Raw genomic sequence first — 7,188 nt, forward strand, 5'->3', positions numbered from 1 at the left:
CAGCTTTGTCAAAGGCTGATGGCAAACGATCGGTTCAAAAGTGCCTTGGAAAAGCACACTCTTCACGTCAAAACAGCTTACATGGTGGAAAAAAATTGCCATCAATCAAAATGGCACGTGGAGAGAGCTCAGGGACCTAGAGGAAGCCATCTTCACCTCACAGCACTGGAAGGTGACCCAGGTGGGTGGTGGAGAGAGCCTCCAGAGCCACCCGTGACAAGGGCCGCCTGAGACTCCCCTCACTGCCTGTGCTCCTGCAGACAATCACCCGGCCCTGCTAGAAGAGAACGCAGTTGTCACAGAGACACGAAAATGCTCCCCACAGAGCATCCATCTGCCAGAGAGGACCCACCCAAGGCCATGAACAGAACGGTCCCTCAGATCTACTGTTTGGGAGCCGCCTGGAGATAGATGCATCTAAACAAATTAGACATCCACCCTCGCAGTGAAAAATAATACGTTTACCAGTTTCAGGGCTCATGTAATGGGGAGGACCAGGGCCAAGTGTTGAATACTCCAGGGAAGAAGACGTAAATCCAACCCAGGAATCCAAAATAGAAAGAGCTGACCCTGGAAGTCTTCCAACACGGCCACGATGGGTTGGACGTGGGAACGGGTAGGCATTGAGGCTCCTTCTGATTCAGATGTTCTAAATGCATCAACAACTATGAACAGGAAGGGATTCTCTCCTCCTCCATGGGAGACATATCAATAATGATAACAGGTTGCTGGACAGGAAAACCTGCGTCTGGACCTGAGTCCACCGATTCCCTTGGGTGGTCCATTTCCCTTCTGTGGAAGTTTCTCCCAGGCTCTGGGCACCCTTTCCATTCTGATACAATTCTTGGAGCCCCGGTGAGAAATACAGAATGCTTCATGTCCTGGGACTGCCGCTCAGGGGCACTTGACTGGCATGTGCAAGGCTCTGTGTCCAATCCCTAGCACAAAAAAAGCAGGGGAGGGGGACACAGAACCCTTCTGAGGACACTAGTATGGCAAAGAGGGCTGGATCAAATGCCAAGTCCAGTCCCTTAGCAGTGGCCACGTAGAACTCTGCCACAGAAGGATTCTGAGAATTGGGGAAGTGGGAAATGTTGACAAGGAACCATGACAATTTACACCCCTGCAGTGGACCCTGGAAAGCTCTGCTTCTCCAATTTCAGCTAGCACCAGTCGATCCCAGACCTGGCCAGGGGGGGACAGTGGCTGCAATGAGCCGAGGAGCTGAGCGAGGGCCACTGACGGTGGGCAGCTAGAAGACATCCAAGGTCGTGGGCAGTCGGACTCCTTTCAGCATCACTGTCCTCTGCTCATCGCGTCCAGAGTTATTCTCTAAATGTTTCTATTGCATTTCATTCCATTGTTTGACACACCTTGAATCCAAGGGCTTGAGAGAGCTTTTGGAAAACCACTCCCACACGTCAAGGATTTAGTCTACAAAGGCCTCCCTACGGTACACGACTGTTTAAAGCATGACCTGAAATCAGACGTATAAAAGTGCTTTCTGAGGTACGAAGCTGCAGTGCATCATTAACGTTATTAGTAATAATTTATTCTTCTTCTCTTCAAAAATGGAATCTAAACACACGGCGGAAGATGAAACCTCAATGGGACATCCACTCTGACCTTGAGAAGCTGGCCCAGCGTGGTTCTCATCACTATTCTGAAGGAGCAGTTTTGCGCTGGATAAAGGGAAAGAACGCAGCACTCCTGCCGTCACTCTGCCTGTCTTTCATCCCCTCCCCCTCCTACCTAACTTGTGTTTTTTAAATCTCTAAAATGATGCCAGGGTTGGATGTGGAAATCGGCTGATGAATAAAGAGACAACTAGGAACGCTTAGATCCACTTAAGCAGTTCTCGGGGACTTTGCCAGTGAAAACCCGGTTGGCAAGCCCTGCCCCAGGCACCAGGGGTGATTGGCGGAGTCCAGCCCTGGATCCCATAGTAGGAAGATGAACTTTCGCAGTCGGGTGACTATTTCCAGGGATACGTCATAGTTCAAATTTCTTGAGTTTGGCTGATTAAAACCAGACCTGGCTGAATATGAAGCACAGAGAATCATTAACTCACAATCTGTCTGTAAGCGCGTATTAGTCGGGGGTCTCCCAAAAAAACAAATATTAGGAGACTATCTGCGAGCTAGCTGTAAGGAGTCAGATCACAAGGCTGCGAGGGCTGAGGAGCCTGGAACCGTGGGCTGGGAGATAGACAGGAGCTGAACTGCTGTCCCGAGGCAGGGTTCTTTCTGGGCAGGGACACCTGTCTTTTCTGTTATGGACCCAGTGTCTGTACCCCTCTCCCCAAGAAACGCATCTGCTGAAGCCCTAACGTGGATGTTCAGTAGTGGAGGCAGGGCCTCGGGGAAGTAGTGGTGGTTAGACGCACACACGAGAATGGGGCCCTGGGGATGGGATTAGCGCCCTGCAGGGAAAAACCCAGGGAGCTCGCTCTCTCTGCCATGGAGGACGCAGTGAGAAGACAGTCATCTGCAAGCCAGCAGGAGAGTCCTCACCAGGACCTGTCAGATCACCTTGATCTTGGACTTCCAGCCCCAGAGCCATGAGAATAGATTTCTATTGTTTAACCACCCCCCACGATGCCCTTTTGCTCAGGACGCGTTCTCCAGGCCTTCATCGGATGGGTGAGGCCTGCACTTCATAGAGCACAACCTCCTTTCCCTAGAGTCAGCAGATTGTAGGTTAACAACACCTACAATACCTTCAGGCCTGACTCAGTGACCAGAGCACTTGCCCAGCCTGCACCAGGTCCTGGGTTCAGCCCCCCAAATCTCACACACACCTGCTCACACCCACACACCATCAGAAAGTGGCCCATGAGAAGGCTTGGGAGCAGCCTTGGTCTACACCTGCAGGAAGGTGGTGTTGAAAACCCAGCCAGGAAGGACTTGGCTGCAACTCCATCTCCCAGCCCTCCACGGGCACTGAGGCACGTCCTCCCCGGCAAGGTGTCCAGGTTCCCATTCATCCCCAGTTGTTCACAGAGGGAATGCCAGCCCACGGTAACAAGGATGACCCGGTGGACACATGGGTACTGTGCTCCCCCTGGAGGGGCCTGCAGACCTGCCCATCATCCTGGCCTGGGGTGATAGAGTCTCCCTCCCTCTCCTCCCTCAGAGGCCCTCCCCACCCTCCCAGGTACCAGTGCTCCATCACTTTCACAGGTGAAGTGTCAAAGGGGTAGAAGAACAGTGCGTTGAGGGGTAGGTCATGTTGACAACAACCAGCAAGAGAGGTGCCATCATCTTCACATCACAGATTGTCTCACACACACACACACACACACACACACACACACACACAAGAGCAGCTTAAGAAGGTGTCCAAGACTAGAGATTCTGAGTGGCTGAGCTGACCATGGACTCCCGTGGCCTGGCTCTGGCTCTGACCCGTGGACTTCCCTCCCCCGTCCTCTGCACTCTTTTGCTCACCTTGGGAATATCCCCATGTGACCACCGCCCACCCTGACGCCCTACTCAGACCGGCTTTGCTAGGCAGCTCTCCAGGGTCCTGAACTTCCCTTCTGGCCTTCTTTTCATAAGTGACCTGTCCTGAGCCTTATCCCTTCAAAACCCTTCATTGACACCTTAGCCAGGCAATCTCAACCAGAGATTTGTCAATGGACTTGACACATCCCCTAACCTGCCAAGAAGAATTTGCATGTTCAGAGACACCTCCTGAAGCCATAATGCCTCATTGTTGTTAATAATGGAATTTAAGGAGCCCTGGATCAAGAGAGCGGAACCTGTCAGGGCCCCTCCAATTCGTCCTATGATGGTGATTCCTCTTCTGTATGTGTGACATTTTCTAGACACGACCTCCAAATCGAGCATACATAGTGTAACCAAACAGAGAGCAATAACACCCTGAGAGACAAACATAATCTAACTCAAAAAAATCCTGCTGACAGGGCAATGTCGGGTAGATAGGAACCAGCAGGGGGTAAAACTGGCTGTGATGATCTCCAGGGCTTCCTGCCCCATGGCCTCCTGACAAGCACAGCTGGACCTGCTTACTGCTCATCATGGGCCACGTGGCCCCTGCACTGGCCAGAGAGGCCTGACCAGGATGCTCTCACTGCAATCTCTGGACTGTCGTGGGGAGCCGCCTCAGAAAACACTCAAAGTCCGAATTCAAACAAAAGAGAGCTTTATTTACCTGGCCAGGGACTGTCTCCCACCCGTAGAAACTGATGCTCTGTGGGACAACCACAATTTCCTGGCCTGTGTCTTGGGAATTCAAGGATGAAAACCACAGCACAGGGGCTTTTCTCAGTGTATGCAAGCAAGCAAGTTACAGAAGCTAAAAAAAGGAGTTAGCTTACCTGCATCTCGGGTCCAAACAAGCGTTAGACAACCTTATCCTGAGTTTCAGCTGAGCAGGGGCGACAGTCTATTTCAAAGTCATGTAGACCCCTACATGTACTCAAATCCAGGATGTAGCTCACCATGGCCACCACCATGTCCTGAGTTGGGTACATTCTGTGGGGTACAAAGTACAGAAAATCAAGAAGACAGCTTTCATTTCTGTTTCTCAGAAATGAGTCAACAGGTTTTTTTTACAGAAGGCAGCAAAATGGAGTCTTAGGCCTATGACAGTTTTTGCTTTATAATTGTCCTATCTCACTTATCAAAATCTTATATCTATAACCTATATTTTTTACTAATCTATAACCTATAACTTACACTCTTAGTGATTTTATTGATTAGTTTACACCACAACAGGACCCTGAGCATGTGTGGTAAAGGGACTTTACAGATGTGATTAGGTTTTGGACCTTAAGACAGGACATTTTTCTGATCACCTCGAGAGGCCCACTTTAATCACATGAGAAAAACGTCAGCTGCTCGAGTCAGGGAGTCTGCAGCCTGCAGGACTTAAGACCACAGCTGGCCTTAAGAGGGAGGGACCCATGTGCAAGAACCAGAGAGAGGTGTCCGGGAGTTGAGTGTGGCCCTAGTTGGTGGTCAGCAGGGAAATGGGGACATCAGTCCTGCAACCACAAGGCAGTGACCTGAATGAGCTTGGAAACGGGCTCCTCCCTGGGGTCTCCAGAAAGAGCCCAGCCTTTCCCTGCCTGGATCTCAGCCTGGTGAGACATAGGTCGAACCTCTGCTCCACAGAAACCCAGAAAATAAACCTGTGCTGTCCTAAGCTGCCAAGTTCATGGTAAGTAGGTGCAGCAGCACAGAACACAGCCACTCCCAGACTCTGGGAAAGCCGGGCCAGCCTCATGTCCAGTCTCAGCTGGTCCTCCTCTGCCTTCTGGTAACTCTATTAGGGGTGTCCATCTGGACCCCAGCTTCCGTTTCAGCCCATTTTCTCTGCTCCCTGTCCCGCCATGTCCCAGCTTCAAAGATGGAAGTCTGGCCCCTGGGGCCCAGTGGCTCAGAGCAAGCTCCATGCTGCTTGGCCTGCTCCTTCGTCCTGTCCTACCCCAGCCTCGCCAAGGTCTGCGAAAGCGTCTCCCGACAGCTGAGCTGCTGGTGATCTCAGTCCTAGAGAGCTGCTGGGAGGGCGTTGATTCGAATTTGCAACAAAGCTTAGAAGTGAAGAGGTCAAGGTGGGGAAGAGCAGGAACCAAGGCACCAAACAAGGCGGAGGGTGGGGTGGGCCAGCACCCTGCAGGGGGGGCAGGGGGACTCAGGGAGCCCCAGGGCTCAGAGACCAGGGAAGTGTAGGGGCTCCTCCAAGAAAGGCAGAGAAGGATGAGGCTGCCCTGCCGGAGGGAGGACGTTCAGAGGACAGGGCTGGGAGGAAGCTTTTGAGCTTTTGATGCATGAAGGGTCCCCGTGCAAGGAGCAGGCCACAACTAAGAGCACAGGAAGGGAGACAGAGACGGGGCGGGTCAGCAAGGCCAAGGAAGTAGGGAAACACAACATAATGGAAGAGGAAACAGTGTGCGGTCCTCTCTGGGCCCAGGCCTTGCTTCAGTAGGCCCTGCATTTAACTCTCTGCAGGCACAGCAGAGAGGAGTTCCCTCCTTTACCAGCAAAGAACAGCAGCCCAAGGTCAAGCAGCTGAAGGTCAAGCAGCTCAAGGGCTGGGGCCTGCAGCCAGGCACATAAAGTCGCTGGTCTGCCCGCCCCTCCTTCCACCCATAGCTTCCCAGCGAGGATGGGGTTTTAATAGTGCAGAAAACAGCAGCTGTGGCTGGAGAGGGAGGCTGCCATTCACCCGGCCTCTTCTGCCCTCTCTTCAGAAGGAAAATCTTCCCCCAAAAGGCAGCAACAGAGGCTGCCTGGGCTTTGGCTCCCGGCGAGTTTCCTCAGAGGCTCACACAGGACAAATGAAGCCGACGGTCCATCCTGCGGTCATCCAGGTGCAAGTCAAGTCATCCAGGGCCCTTCCCGGCCAGGAGCAGGAGACTCGAGGCCGACCCGGCTTCCTCCTCCTCCCTGACCCGGAGCCGAGGGGCCCTGCGCCACACAGCACGGCTCAGTAGGCGGCTGACTCCTGACCCAGAGGCGCCAGCCCTAGGGGAGCTTTGCCTCCTGGCCACCATTACACCAGCCCTGTCCTTGGATGTGGGGTTTGTCCTGTGTCTGATCTGTCCAGTAATATTCACCTTTACATCCTAGAACGACTTGTTTGATGATTATATTGTTTCTTTAAACCAGCAGGATTTGGGCAGAGATAATGGCCGCGTAGGACATTTCTCAAGGGTTGATGTCAGGTTAGAAGGAAGAGCTGGCTCCGGACAGGTCTGAAGGCTCCTGATCCATCCTGTTTCTCTTTTCCCCTCCGCAGGCTTTACCAGGGTAAAATTAACAATCAACCCGTAGGCATCTGCGGTGTCCAAGACGACACAGGCACGTGCTATGAGAGGGCTGACCCTGCTGACCGCCGTGTCCATCACGTTAGCTGCTCACTGGGCCTGTGTGGCAAGGACATGAAGGGCTACATCCCAAGAAACCACGAGGTGGAGAGAAGCCACCCTCACCACCTGCTGCAGCATCTAAGGGGACCAGAGCTGCATCCATGCCAAGGCCTCCGCGCGCTGCTCCTGTGCCCCTCACCCCGAGCTCCCGAGCTCCCCCCCTCACCCCCCACCATGCCACGGAAGGACTTCCTGCCAAAAGTCCCCCTGTCTCCAGCCCACCACCAGGTCCCACCATTAAACTCACCCACCAGGCGGCTTTGGAGATGCGTGATTTCGCTGAATGAAAA

Source organism: Marmota marmota, unplaced genomic scaffold (assembly GCF_001458135.2).
Source record: "Marmota marmota marmota unplaced genomic scaffold, marMar, whole genome shotgun sequence".
Lineage (NCBI taxonomy): Eukaryota > Metazoa > Chordata > Mammalia > Rodentia > Sciuridae > Marmota > Marmota marmota.